Source organism: Callithrix jacchus, chromosome 6 (assembly GCF_049354715.1).
Source record: "Callithrix jacchus isolate 240 chromosome 6, calJac240_pri, whole genome shotgun sequence".
NCBI classification, from domain to species: domain Eukaryota; kingdom Metazoa; phylum Chordata; class Mammalia; order Primates; family Cebidae; genus Callithrix; species Callithrix jacchus.
In genome coordinates this window covers 100,940,490-100,954,329 of record NC_133507.1, presented here as the reverse complement: position 1 = coordinate 100,954,329, position 13,840 = coordinate 100,940,490, and the positions used below count along the sequence as shown (strand labels likewise).

General features: G+C 38.0%; 1 pseudogene; it reads right to left on the bottom strand.

Annotated features, from left to right (window-relative positions):
• Positions 1–10,079: 10,079 nt before the first annotated feature.
• Positions 10,080–13,590, bottom strand: LOC118154739 (uncharacterized; annotated as a pseudogene).
• Positions 13,591–13,840: the final 250 nt, after the last annotated feature.

Here is a 13,840-nt window from a genome sequence, read left to right as displayed (position 1 = left end):
AGATGGCTGTAGATGTGTGGCATTATTTCTGAGGCCTTTGTTCTGTTCCATTGGTCTGTATTTCAGTTTTGGTACCAGTAGTACTTCACACCTCAATAAAGTATGAAAAGAATAGCAGTCTAGGGCTGGGTGTGGTGGCTCACACCTATAATCCCAGCACTTTGGGAGGCCGAGGCAGGTGGATCATGAGGTCAAGAGATTGATACCATCCTGGTCAACATGGTGAAACCCCATCTCTACTAAAAATGCAAAAAATTAGCTGGGCATGGTGGCGTGTGCCTGTAATCCCAGCTACTCAGGAGGCTGAGGCAGGAGAATTGCCTGAACCCAGGAGGCGGAGGTTTCAGTGAGTCGAGATCGCGCCATTGCACTCCAGCCTGGGCAACAATAGTGAAACTCCATCTCCAAAAAAAAAAAGAATAGCAATCTATACCCATAGTTAGAAGAAGGAAAATAAATATGAGAGCAGACATAAATGAAAGAATGAAAGACAAATGAAACAGTTTTTTAAAATTTGATTATTAGATTCAGGGTTACATGTGCAGGTTTGTTACATGGGTGTATTGTGTAATGCTAAGGTGTGGTAAATGAATGATTCTGCCATCCAGAGCATAGTAACTAACAGTTCTACTACCCTTGCCTTGCTTCCTCCATCCTAACTTTGGTGGTCCAAAGTGTCTATTGTTACCATCTATGTCTATGGGTGCCCAATCTTTAGTTCCCACTTATAAGTGAGAACATGTGGTAATTGGTTTTCTGTTTCTTCATTAATTTATTTAAAATAATGGCCTCCAGCTGCATCTGTATTGCTGTATGTGACATAATTTTGTTCTTTTCAATGGCTTCCCAGTATTTCATTGTGTATATATAACACATTTTATTATTTATTTATTTAATTGCATTTTAGGTTTTGGGGTACATGTGCAGAACATGCAAGAGAGTTGCATAGGTATGCACATGACAGTGTGTTTTGCTGCCTTCCTCCCCTTCACCCATATTTGGCATTTCTCCCCAGGCTATCCCTCGCCAGCTCCCCTACACCGCTGTCCCTCCCCTATTTCCCCCAGTAGACCCCAGTGTGTAGTACTCCCTTCCCTGTGTCCATGTGTTCTCATTTTTCATCACCCGCCTATGAGTGAGAATATGCGGTATTTCATTTTCTGTTCTTGTGTCAGTTTGCTGAGAATGATGTTCTCCAGATCCATCCATGTCACTACAAAGGACACGAACTCATCATTTTTTATTGCTGCATAATATTCCATGGGGTACATGTGCCACATTTTCCCAATCCAGTCTATCATCAATGGCATTTGGGTTGGTTCCAGGTCTTTGCTATTGTAAACAGTGCTGCAATGAACATTCGTGTGCATGTGTCCTTATAGTAGAACCTTATAGTAGAACAATTTATAGTCCTTTGGATATATACCCAGTAATGGGATTGCTGGCTCAAATGAAATTCCTATTTCTAAGGCCTTGAGAAATCACCACACTGTCTTCCAGTGTGGTGTAATTGAACTAATTTACAATCCCACCAACTGTGTAAAAGTGTTCCTATTTCTGCACATCCTCTCCAGCATCTGTTGTCTCCAGATTTTTTAATGATTGCCATTCTACCTGGAATGAGATGGTATCTCAATGTGGTTTTAATTTGCATCTCTCAAATGACCAGTGACGATGAGCATTTTTTCATATGTTTGTTGGCCTCATGTATGTCTTCTTTTGTAAAGTGTCTGTTCATATCCTTTGCCCACTTTTGAATGGACTTGTTTGTTTTTTTCCTGTAAATCTGTTAGAGTTCTTTCTAAATTCTGGATATCAGCCCTTTGTCAGATGGGTAAACTGCAAAAATTTTTTCCCATTCTGTTGGTTGCTGATTCACTCTAGTGACTCTTTCTTTTGCCGTGCAGAAGCTGTGGAGTTTGGTTAGGTCCCATTTGTCTATTTTGGCTTTTGTTGCCAATGCTTTTGGTGTTTTGGTCATGAAATCCTTTCATACTTCTGTGTCCTGAATGGTTTTGCCTAGATTTTCTTCTAGGGTTTTTATGGTGCCAGGTCTTATGTTAAATTCTTTAATCCATCTGTAGTTAATTTTAGTGTAACATGTCAGGAATGGGTCCAATTTCTGCTTTCTGCACATGGGTAGCCAGTTTTCCCAACACCATTTATTAAACAGGTAATCCTTTCACCATCGCTTGTTTTTGTCAGGTTTATCAACGATTGTATGGTTGTAGATATGTTGTGTTCCCTCCGATGCCTCTGTTTTGTTCCATTGGTCTATATCTCTGTTTTGGTACCAGTACCATGCTGTTTTGATTACTGTAGCCTTGTAGTATAGTTTGAAGTCCGGTAGTGTGATGCCCCCCGCTGTGTTCTTTTTGCTTAGAATTGACTTGGCTATGCGGGCTCTCTTTTGGTTCCATATGAAGTTCATGGTGGATTTTCCAGTTCTGTGAAGAAAGTCAATGGTAGCTTGATGGGGATAGCATTGATTCTGTAAATTACTTTGGGTAGTATAGCCATTTTCATGATATTAATTCTTCCTAACCATGAACATGGAATGTTTCTCCATCTGTTTGTGTCCTCTCTTATTTCTTTGAGCAGTGGTTTGTAGTTTTCCTTGACGAGCTCCCTTATGTTCCTTGTAAGTTGTATTCCTAGGTATTTTATTCTCTTTGTAGCAATTGTGAATGTCAGTTCGTTCTTGATTTGGCTCTCTTTAAGTCTGTTATTGGTGTATAGGAATGGTTGTGATTTTTGCACATGGATTTTGTATCCTGAGACTTTGCTGAAATTGCTTATCAGTTTGAGGAGTTTTTGGGCTGAGGTGATGGGATCTTCTAGGTATACTATCATGTCATCTGCAAATAGAGACAATTTGGCTTCCACCTTTCCTATTTGAATACCCTTTATTTCTTTTTCTTGCCTGATTGCTCTGGCTAGAACTTCCAGTACTATACTGAATAGGAGTGGTGAAAGAGGGCATCCTTTTCTAGTGCCAGATTTCAAAGAGAATGCTTCCAGTTTTTGCCCATGCAGTATGATATTGGCTGTTGGTTTGTCATAAATAGCTTTTATTACTTTGAGATACATTCCATCAATACCGAGTTTATTGAGGGTTTTTAGAATAAAGGGCTGTTGAATTTTGTCAAATGCCTTCTCTGCGTCAATTGAGATAATCATGTGGTTTTTGTTTTTGGTTATGTTTATGTGGTGAATTACGTTTATAGACTTGCATATGTTGAACCAGCCTTGCATCCCCAGAATGAATCCTACTTGATCATGATGGATAAGTTTTTTGATGTGCTGTTGCAATTGGCTTGCCAGTATTTTATTGAAGATTTTTGCATCTATGTTCATCACGGATATTGGCCTGAAGTTTTCTTTTCTTGTTGAGTCTCTGCCAGGTTTTGGTATCAGGATGATGTTGGTCACATAAAATTATTTGGGAAGGATTCCCTCTTTTTGAATTATTTGGAATAGTTTCAGAAGGAATGGTACCAGCTACTCTTTGTGTGTCTGGTAGAATTTGGCTGTGAACCCATCAGGACCTGGGCTTTTTTGTGTGTGGTAGGCTCTTAATTGCTGCCTCGACTTCTGACCTTGTTATTGGTCTATTCATAGTTTTGTCTTCCTCCTGGTTTAGGCTTGGGAGGACACAAGTGTTTAGGAATTTATTCATTTCTTCCAGGTTTACTAGTTTATGTGCATAGAGTTGTTTGTAATATTTTCTGATGATGGTTTGAATTTCTGTGGAATCTGTGGTGATTTCCCCCTTATCATGTTTTATTGCATCTATTTGGTTGTTCTCTATTTTCTTTTTTTATCAGTCTGGCTAGTGGTCTGTCTATTTTGTTGATCTTTTCAAAAGACCAGCTCTTGGATTTATTAATTTTTTTGAAGGGTTTTTCGTGTCTCTATTTCCTTCAGTTCTGCTCTGATCTTAGTTATTTCTTGTCTTCTGTTAGGTTTTGAGTTTTTTTGATCTTGCTCCTCTAGCTCTTTCAATTTTGATGATAGGGTGTCAATTTTGGATCTCTCCACTTTTCTCATATGGACACTTATTGCTATATATTTTCCTCTGGAGACTGCTTTAAATGTGTCCCAGAGATTCTGGTATGTTGTGTCTTCATTCTCGTTGGTTTCGAAGAACTTCTTTATTTCTGCCTTTATTTCATTGTTTATCCAGTCAACATTCAAGAGTCAGTTGTTCAGTTTCCATGAAGCTGTGTGGTTCTGAGTTAGTTTCTGAATTCTGAGCTCTAACTTGATTGCACTGTGGTTTGAGAGACTCTTTGTTATGATTTCCGTTGTTTTGCATTTGCTGCGGAGGGTTTTTACTTCCAATTATGTGGTCAATTTTAGAGTAGGCGTGATGTGGTGCTGAGAAGAATGTATATTCTGTGGATTTTGGGTGGAGAGTTCTGTTAATGTCTATCAGGTTTGCTTGTTCCAGGTCTGAGTTCAAGTCCTGGATATCCTTGTTGATTTTCTGTCTGGTTGATCTGTCTAATATTGGCAGTGGAGTGTTAAAGTCTCCCACTATTATTGTGTGGGAGTCTAAGTCTCTTTGTAAGTCATTAAGAACTTGCCTTATATATCTGGGTGCTCCTGTATTGGGTCCATATATATTTAGGATTATTAGCTCTTATTGTTGTATCGATCCTTTTACCATTATGTAATGTCCTTCCTTGTCTCTTTTGATCTTTGTTGCTTTAAAGTCTATTTTATCAGAGACGAGAATTGCAACTGCTGCTTTTTTTGCTCTCCATTTGCTTGGTAAATCTTCCTCCATCCCTTTATTTTGAGCCTTTGTGTATCCTTGCATGTGAGATGGGTTTTTGGATACAGCACAGTGATGGGTTTTGGATTTTATTCAATTTGCCAGTCTGTGTCTTTTGATGGGGGCATTTAGCCCATTTACATTTAGGTTTAATATTGTTATGTGTGAATTTGATACTGCCATTTTGATGCTAACTGGCTGTTTTGCCCATTAGTTGATGCAGATTCTTCATTTTGTTGATGCTCTTTAGCATTTGGTGTGTGTTTTGAATGGCTGGTACTGGTTGTTCCTTTCTATGTGTAGTGCTTCTTTCAGGAGCTCTTGTAAAGCAGGCCTGGTGGTGACAAAATCTCTGAGTACTTGCTTGTTCCGAAGGATTTTATTTTTCCTTCACTTATGAAGCTCAGTTTGGCTGGATATGAAATTCTGGGTTGAAAGTTCTTTTCTTTAAGGATATTGAATATTGGCCCCCATTCTCTTCTGGCTTGTAGAGTTTCTGCTGAGAGATCTGCTGTGAGTCTGATGGGCTTCCCTTTGTGGGTGACCTGACCTTTCTCTCTGATTGCCCTTAGTATTTTCTCCTTCATTTCAGCCCTGGTGAATCTGACGATTATGTGCCTTGGAGTTGCTCTTCTTGCGGAATATCTTTGTGGTGTTCTCTGTATTTCCTGGACTTGAACATTGGCCTGTGTTGCTATTTTCCTGGATAATATCCTGCAGAGTATTTTCCAGCTTGGATTCATTCTCTTCATCACATTCTGGTACTCCTCTCAAACACAGGTTACATCTCTTCACATAGTTCCATATTTCTTGGAGCCTTTGTTCATTCCTTTTTGCGTTTTTTTCTCTAATCTTGGTTTCTCATTTTATTTCATTAAGTTGATCTTCAACTTCTGATATTATTTCTTCTGCTTGGTCAATTCGGCTGTTGAAACTTGTGCATGCTTCACGAAGTTCTCGTGTTGTGTTCTTTAGCTCCTTCAATTCATTCATATTCTTCTCCAAGTTGTCCATTCTTGTTATCATTTCCTCGAATCATTTTTCAAGGTTCTTAGTTTCTTTGCATTGATTTAGAACATGTTCTTTTAGCTCACAGAAGTTTCTCATTATCCACCTTCTGAAGTCTCATTCCGTCATTTTGTCACACTCATTCTTCGTTGAGCTTTGTTCCCTTGCTGGTGAGGAGTTTTGGTCCTTTGTAGGAGGTGAGATGTTTTGGTTTCAGTTGTTTTCCTCCTTTTTGCACTGGTTTCTTCCCATCTTTGTGGATTTATTCACCTGTCATCTGATTAGTTGCTGACTTTTCGATTGGGTCTCTGAGTGGACACCCAGATTGTTGATGATGAAGTATTTCTGTAACTTGGTTTTCCTTCTACCAGTCTAGACCCTCTGCTGTACGACTGCTGAGGTCCACTCCAGGCCCTGCTTGTCTGGGGTACACCTGTAGCAGCTGCAGAACAGTGAGGGATGCTACCAGTTTCTTCTATTGCTATCTTTGTCCCAGAATGATGCCTGCCAAAGGTCAGTCTGATCAGTCCTTTTTGAGATGACTCTGGATATACAGGGGTCAGGGAGCTGCTTGAGGAGATAGTCTGTACTGTACAGGAGCTCAAGTGCTGAGCTGTGAGCTCCGCTGTTCCTTCAGGGCTGTTAGGCTGATATGTTTAAGTCTGCTAGAGCAGAACTCATAAAACCTCTTTTTTTCCTCAGATGCTCTATCTCGGGGAGTTAGGGCTTTTTTTATTAGTATCCATTGCACTGTGCCCAGCTAGGAGGCAGTTTAGTCACTATTTGCCTGCTGAGGCTCCGCCCTGCTGCTGTGGGCTCCGCCCTGCTGTGGAGTCTCTCTGTTGTGGCAGGTTGCCTCAGCAATGGGAGTGTACCTCAGTAGGGGCTGATTGCCTCGGTGATGGCGGATGCCCCTCCCTCACCGAGCTGCACCGTTCTGGGTTCAGCTGTGCCCACAGTGAAACTCTCAACCCCGAGCGTTTTGAATCACCATTTTTTTATCCCTGTGGGGGTGAAACCTGCTGACCCTGATCTCCTGGCTACCTGCCTCAGAGCGCTTTTTTTTTTTTAAGTTGAAAGTTTGACTCTCTCCCAGGTGTTTCATTTGCCTGCTGATTGGGCACTGAGATCTGTTTGATTTCCTGTGCAGTGACCCACTGCACTGGCTCAAATGCCACTTTCCAGGAATCTCCACGTTTGGCTCACTGTCCAAGTCCCGTTTAATCAGATGGCTATGCTAATCTGCCCTCCCAAATCTCAGATTGCTGGTTTAACAGGGCACCCAGACCAGTGCATTTTGTGCGGAGTGTACGGAGTACCACTGTGCTGCGGTGCTGGCTGAAGTGGCCCCGCCAGCTGAAACAGCTGTGCTGGTGTCCCGTGTTTCTCCTACACCTGGGAATTTCCCCATTCTGTGAGCAACAAAGATCCATCTGGAAATGTGGCTTTGACCCACCTTCTGCACCTTTACTGAGAGCTGCAATCCTGAGTTGTTCTTACCATGCCATCTTGTGTGTATCGAATCCACATTTTCTTTATTCAGTCCACCATTGATGGGCATCTCGATTGAATCCATGTCTTTGCTATTGTGAATAATGCTGTGATGAACATGCAAGTGCAGGGCAGTGTCTCTTTGGTAGAATGATTTATTTTCCTTTGGATATATATCTAGTAATTAGATTGTTGGGTCAAATGGTAATTCAATTTTAAGTTGTTTGAGAAATTCCCAAACTAGTTTTTATAATGGTTGAACTACATCATCACTAGCAGTGTATAAGCATCCCCTTTATCTGCAATTCCATCAACATCTGTTATTTATTTATTGTTTTTACTAATAGGTGGTATCTCACTGTGGTTTTGCATTGCCTTTCTCTGATGACTTGTGATGTAGAGGATTTTTTTTTTATGATTGTCAGCCATTTATATGTCTTCTTTTCAAAAGTGTCTGTTATGCCTTCTGTCTATTTTTTATTGGGGTTATTGGTTTTAATTTTTTGTTGTTGGATTCAGAGTTTGCAAATATTTTCTCCCATTCTCTAGGTTATCTGCTTTCTCTGTTGACAGTTTCTTTAGCTGTACAGAAGCTTTTTAGTTTAATTAGATCCAACTTGTCAATTTTAGTTTTTGTTGCAATGATTTTTGAGGAGTTGGTTATTAATTATTTTCCAAGGCTGATGTCTACAATGGTATTTCCTACATCTTCATCTAGGATCCTTTTTTTTATTTTTATTATTTTTTTATGCCTGGTGTGTGGAAAGTCCTCGATACATATTATCTGTTGTTTTCACTTTACAGGGGAAGAAATGTTCTTAATTGTAGTGATTTGCTAAAGATTATAAAGCTAATTCATTTAAACTACTCCAAGTTTTCTCTCTTTAATAATAAAGATAAACTTATTCTCATTGGTAAAATAGGTGATACATTAGGTGAAATGGCCAGTATCTTATAAAATTGAATGGAAGTTTTATTATAATAAGCTAGTCAAATAGTTAATCTAAATATGATGAAATTAAGTAGAGGAATTCCCCTTGGGGACACAATTAATTTCAGATAATAGAGGACTAATTTTACTTTACTTTTTTTTTTATGAGACCCTGCCTCTACAAAAAGTAAAATAAAATAAATTAGTCAGGCATGGTGGCACATGTACTGGGGAGGCTGAAGTGGGGGGATTCACTTGAACTTTGGAGGTAGAGGCTACAGTGAGCCGAGTTCATGCCACTGCACTCCAGCCTGGGTGACAGAGTGAGACCCTGTCTCAAAAAGAAAAAGAGGCACAGTCTTTAGCAAATAATTATTATTGATGTCTGAAGTTTTTATATATTGTGCTCATCAAGCATTAATAATATAATGGGTAACTTCTCCTCATAATAGTCATTATTTATTATTTTTTTTTTAATGGATTGGAGGTTTCAGTGGGACGGGAGAATCACAAGGAATCAGGTGTTCAGAGGAATGTATTGAGTAGAGGTGAGGAACTAGGATGTTGAAAAGTAAAAAAAGGAGAGAAGGAGAGGAAGAAAGAGGAAGAAAAAGAGGGAAAGAGAACAGGAATATTGCTTCATTCTAAAAATGGGTATTAATAATGGCTGATCAATATTTTGTGTATTTAAAATGGAGAACTCTATAAATATTTATTGAGTTTACTTGTTCCGGATCTGAGTTGGAGTCCTGGATAGCCTTATTAATTTTCTGTCTTGTTGAGTCTAAATCTCGTTATGGGTCTTATGTATCTGGGTATTAAGATCTCTTATTGTTGTATTGATCCTTTTACCACTGTATCTTTGTTGCTTTGAAATCTATTTTATCAAATGTGAGAATTGCAACTCCTGCTTTTTGTTTATTTATTTATTTTTGATTGGTAAATTTTTCTCCAACCCTTTGTTTTGAGTCTTTGTGTATCTTTGGATATACCGTTAGGTTTTGGCTGTATCTTTTGATTGGGGGATTTAGTCTATTTAAATTTAGGGTTACTGCCGTTTGATGTTAACTGGCTATTTTATCCATTTGTTGATGTAAATTCTTCTTTATGTTGATGCTATTTACTTTTTGGTATATTTTTAGAAAGACTCATACTGGTTGTTCCTTTCTATGTATAATGCTTCTTTATAATGAAAGAATCATCTAGGATTCTTGTGGTTTGATGTCTTACATTTAAATCTTTAATCCATCTTAATTTAATTTTTGTAGATGATTAATGGTAGGCATCCAATTTCATACTTTTGCTTGCTATCCCAGCACAATGTATTGAATAGGGAGTCTATTCCCCATTGCTTATTTTTGTTGAGTTCAGCTCAGTATCTAAAGCTCAGATGGCTGCAGGTGTCCAGCTTTTTTTCTGGGTTCTCTATTCTGTTCTGTTAGTTTATGTGTCTGTTTTTGTACTAGTACTATACCGTTTTGGTTACCATAGACTTATAGTATAGTTTGAAGTTGGGTAATGTCATGCCTCTGGCTTTCTTCTTTTTGCTTAGGATTCATTTTGTCATTTGGGCTTTTTGTAGTCCCATATTAATTTTGGAATAGTTTTTTTTTTAAATTCTATTGAAAAAATAACATTTGGACTTTTGTAGTCCCATATTAATTTTAGAATAGATTTTTTTGTAATTCTATTGAAAAATAACATTGATAGTTTGACAGAAGCAGTGCTAAATTTGTAGACTGCTTTGGGTAGTGTGACAATTTTCATGATACTGATTTTTCCAGTCAATGAACCTGGAACATTTTTTCATTTATTTACATAATCTATAATATCTTTTAGCAATGTTTTAGAGTTCTCCTTGCTGAGATCTTTTACCTTCTTGGTTATATGTATTTTTAGGTATTTTGCTTTTTTATGGATTTTGCATATAGGATTGCATTCTTGACTCACAGTTTCAAAATTATTGGTGTATAGAAATGCTGCTGAGTCTTTTACATTGATTTTGTACCCTGATTCTTTATTTAAGCCATTTTCATATTTCAGGACTCATTTGATAGAGTGTTTAGGATTTTCTAGGGAATGATTTCATCTGTGAAGAGAGATATTTTGGTTTCTTCTTTTTTCTATTTGAATGCCTTTTATTTCATTTTCTTCACTGATTGTTCTGGCAAAGACTTCCTGTAGTATACTCTATAGGAGTGATGAGAGTGGGCATTCTTGTCTTTTCCAGTTCTTAAGAGGAATGTTTCCAGCTTTTGTCCGTTTAGTAAGTATGATGTTGGCTTTGGATTTGTCATACATAGCTATCATTTTTTTGGAGATATGTTCCTTCAGTGTTGATTGATGATTCTTATCATGTAAGGATGCTGGGTTTTATCAAAGGCTTTTTCTGCATCTACTGAGATGATCCTATGGGTTTTATTTTTAATTCTTTTTATGTGATAAATAACATTTATTGATTGGTATATGTTGAACCAACTTAGTATTCCAGGAATGAGCCTACTTGATCCCAACGAATTAACTTTTGGATGTGCTACTAGATTCAGTTGGCTAGTATTTGTTTATGATTTTCGTGTATATGTTCCTCAGGGACATTGGCTTGGCCTATAATTTTCTCTTTTCATTGTATTTTTGCCAGTTTTAGTGATGTTGGCTTCATAGAATGAGTTAAGGAGGCATGTCTCCTCTCTGAATTTTTGAAACAGTTTTTTTAGACTTGGTACCAGTTCTCCAACTGAATTGGTATAATTCAGCTATGAATTAATCTAGTCTTGGGCTTTTTTGTTGCTGTTGTAGGTTTTTTTTTAATGGAGTTTTTTCTTTATTGAGAAATGTAAGACTTGGGTACATCAAATAAAACCAATTTCTGGGGGGAAAATCAAAATCCACAATAGAAAAAACAAATTAACACTATCTTAGCCACAGCAGAACCCAGAGAACATATTGGTATAATTGAAAAAAATTTTAGACACTTCATAATTGACCTTTTGATACAAAATGACCTATTAAATTTCCAATTTCTAGTTCTTGGTGTTGAGGTCCATAGGACAAGCTCAGAGTCTTCAAACCTTGAGCTGAATTTCATGAGGCATTATTTGGCGTTTGAGTCGGTTTTTCCTTGTCTAAGAGGTAGCAGCAACAACAGCACCCATTTTCTGGGCAGCTTCTTTCTTGGCCTGATGAGCCTGTAGAACTGCTACAGCTTCATTTGCCTTGCAGCAGAGACTCAGGGGACTCTAACATGTGCAGCAGCTCAGAGTTGTCTATCTCTAGTAGCATTTCCGTGATCTTCCCAGCCAGGTTTTGTTTTTTGTTGTTGTTTGTTTGTTTGTTTTGCTTTGTAATTTTAGAAATAAGTTTATATGTGTGATCTGTTTTTTGGTGATAAAGGGAAGGAAGAAAGGGCAAAGCAGTCGCTCTCAGCTCTGCACTGTCCTAGCTAGGTCCTTTGTGGAGCAGGCAGCAGGGCCTACACTGTCGTGGATGCACATATTTAAGTCAAAGTTTCTACAAAACTCTTTGCCATAAGTGGCGCACGTGAAAGGCTTCTTGTCGTTGTGGGTGTGCATATGGAAGGTTAGGTTGTAGACCTGGTGGAAGGCCTTGTTGCAGATGGTGCATTTGTACTGCTTCTTGCCAGTGTGGGTCAGCTTGTGGTTCCCTTTTTTGGTGAAAGCCTTTGCCACCAAATTCGCAGACGAAGGGCTTGTAGCCTGCGTGGATGTGGATATATGTGTTGAGTGGTGAGCTGTGGTTGAACGCTTTGCCGCACTGGTTGCATTTATGCAGCTTTTCCTGGTTGTGAATCATTTTGTGCCTGCAGAGTGCTGGCCTGGCGAAAGCCTTTGCTGCAGACTTTGCACACTAATGATCTGGCTCCAGTATGGACCGGCGTGTGTCAGCTGAGGTTATAATGAGCGTTAAATACCTGGCCACACACCTCTCAGGTGAAGTTTTTGGATTTGCCATTTCCGGAGCCCCCTGGCAGCTTGCTGTAGCCCTTGACGCCTCCGCGCTCTGCAGTCGGCCAAGTTCTCCTTCAATACCTGCTCCTGTGGCGCTGGCAAGCGCTCCGCTCCTTACGGGGATAGGGAGCCTGGTGGAGGAACTTGTCCATAGCCAGGCAAGTTATTACTGATTCAAATTCAGAACTCAATATTTATTTGCTCGTGGTTTCAATTTCTTCCTGATTCAATATGGCAGTTTATGTGTGGCCAGAATTTTTCTATTTTTTCTAGATTTTCTAGTTTGTGTACATAGAAGTATTCGTATTTATCTCTGAAATACTTTTCTATTTATGTGGAATTGATTGTGATACCACTTTTGTTATTCCGAATTTTGCTTATTTGTATCTTATCTTTTTTGTTGTTGTTAATCTAGCTATGGTTCTGTTGATCTTGTCTTGTCTTTAGAAGAAACAACCTTTGGTTCCATCCATTTCTTTTCTGAATGTTTTCGTCTCAATTTTGTTTAATTCCACTCTAATTTAGTTATTTCATTTATCCTGCTAGTTTTGTAGTTGATTTGTTCTTGTTTTTCTAGTTCATCTAGGTGTGATGTGAGATCATTAAGATATTTCTAACTTTTAGAGGTAGTTGGGTAGACTATAAATTTTTAACACTGATTTTGCTGCATCCCAGAAATTTGGGTATGTTGTATCTTTGTTTTCATTTATTTGAATAAATTTTTATTTCTGTCTTCATTTTGTTTTTTACCCAAAAGTGATTCAGTAGCAGATTGTTTAATTTCCATGTAATTTTTATGGTTGTGGGAGTTCTTCCTGGTATTGATTTCTATTTTTCTGCCACGGTGGTCTGAGGGTATGGTTGCTATTATATATTTTTAAAATATTTATTGAGACTTGCTTAATTGCTAAGCATGTTATTAGTCTTAGGTATGTTCCATATTAAGAAGATAATATATTAAACGATTGATGGGTGGAGTGTTCTGTAGCTATTAGTCCACTTAGTCAAGTGTCAAATTTAAATTTATCAGAATTTCCTTATTAGTTTTTACCTTGAGATCTGTCCAACATTGTCAGTGGTTTAAAACTCCTCACTATTATTGCCTGCTGTCTAAGTCTTCTTGTACATGTAAAAGTAGTTATTTTATGAATCTGGTGTTCCAATGTTCATATACATTTAGAATAGTTAAGCCTTTTTTGTTGAATTGAACCTATTATCATTATGTAATGTTCTTTTTCATTTTTACACTTGGTGGTTTAAAGTCTCTTTTATCTGATATAAGAATACTGACCTCTGCTTTTTTCTTTGTTTGTTTTTCATTTGTGTGACATTCCTCCATCCCTTTACTTTGAGCCTATGGGTGTGTTGATACATGTCAGATTAGTTTCTTGAAGATAGCAGATTGACTTGTCTTGTTTCTGTTTTTTTTTTTTTTTTTTTTTTTTATTCAACTTGCTATACTATACCTTTTAAATGGGGGGCATTTAAACCATTTACATTTAAGGTTTATTTATATGTGAGGTTTTAATAGTATAATAAGTGTATTAGCTTGTCACTTTATAGTTTCTATTGTCCGGTTCCTTCATAAGGTTTGTGGGCTATGCACTTAAAGATGTTTCTATAGTAGCAGGTATCTTGCTTTTGTTTCCATGTTTAGAACTCCCA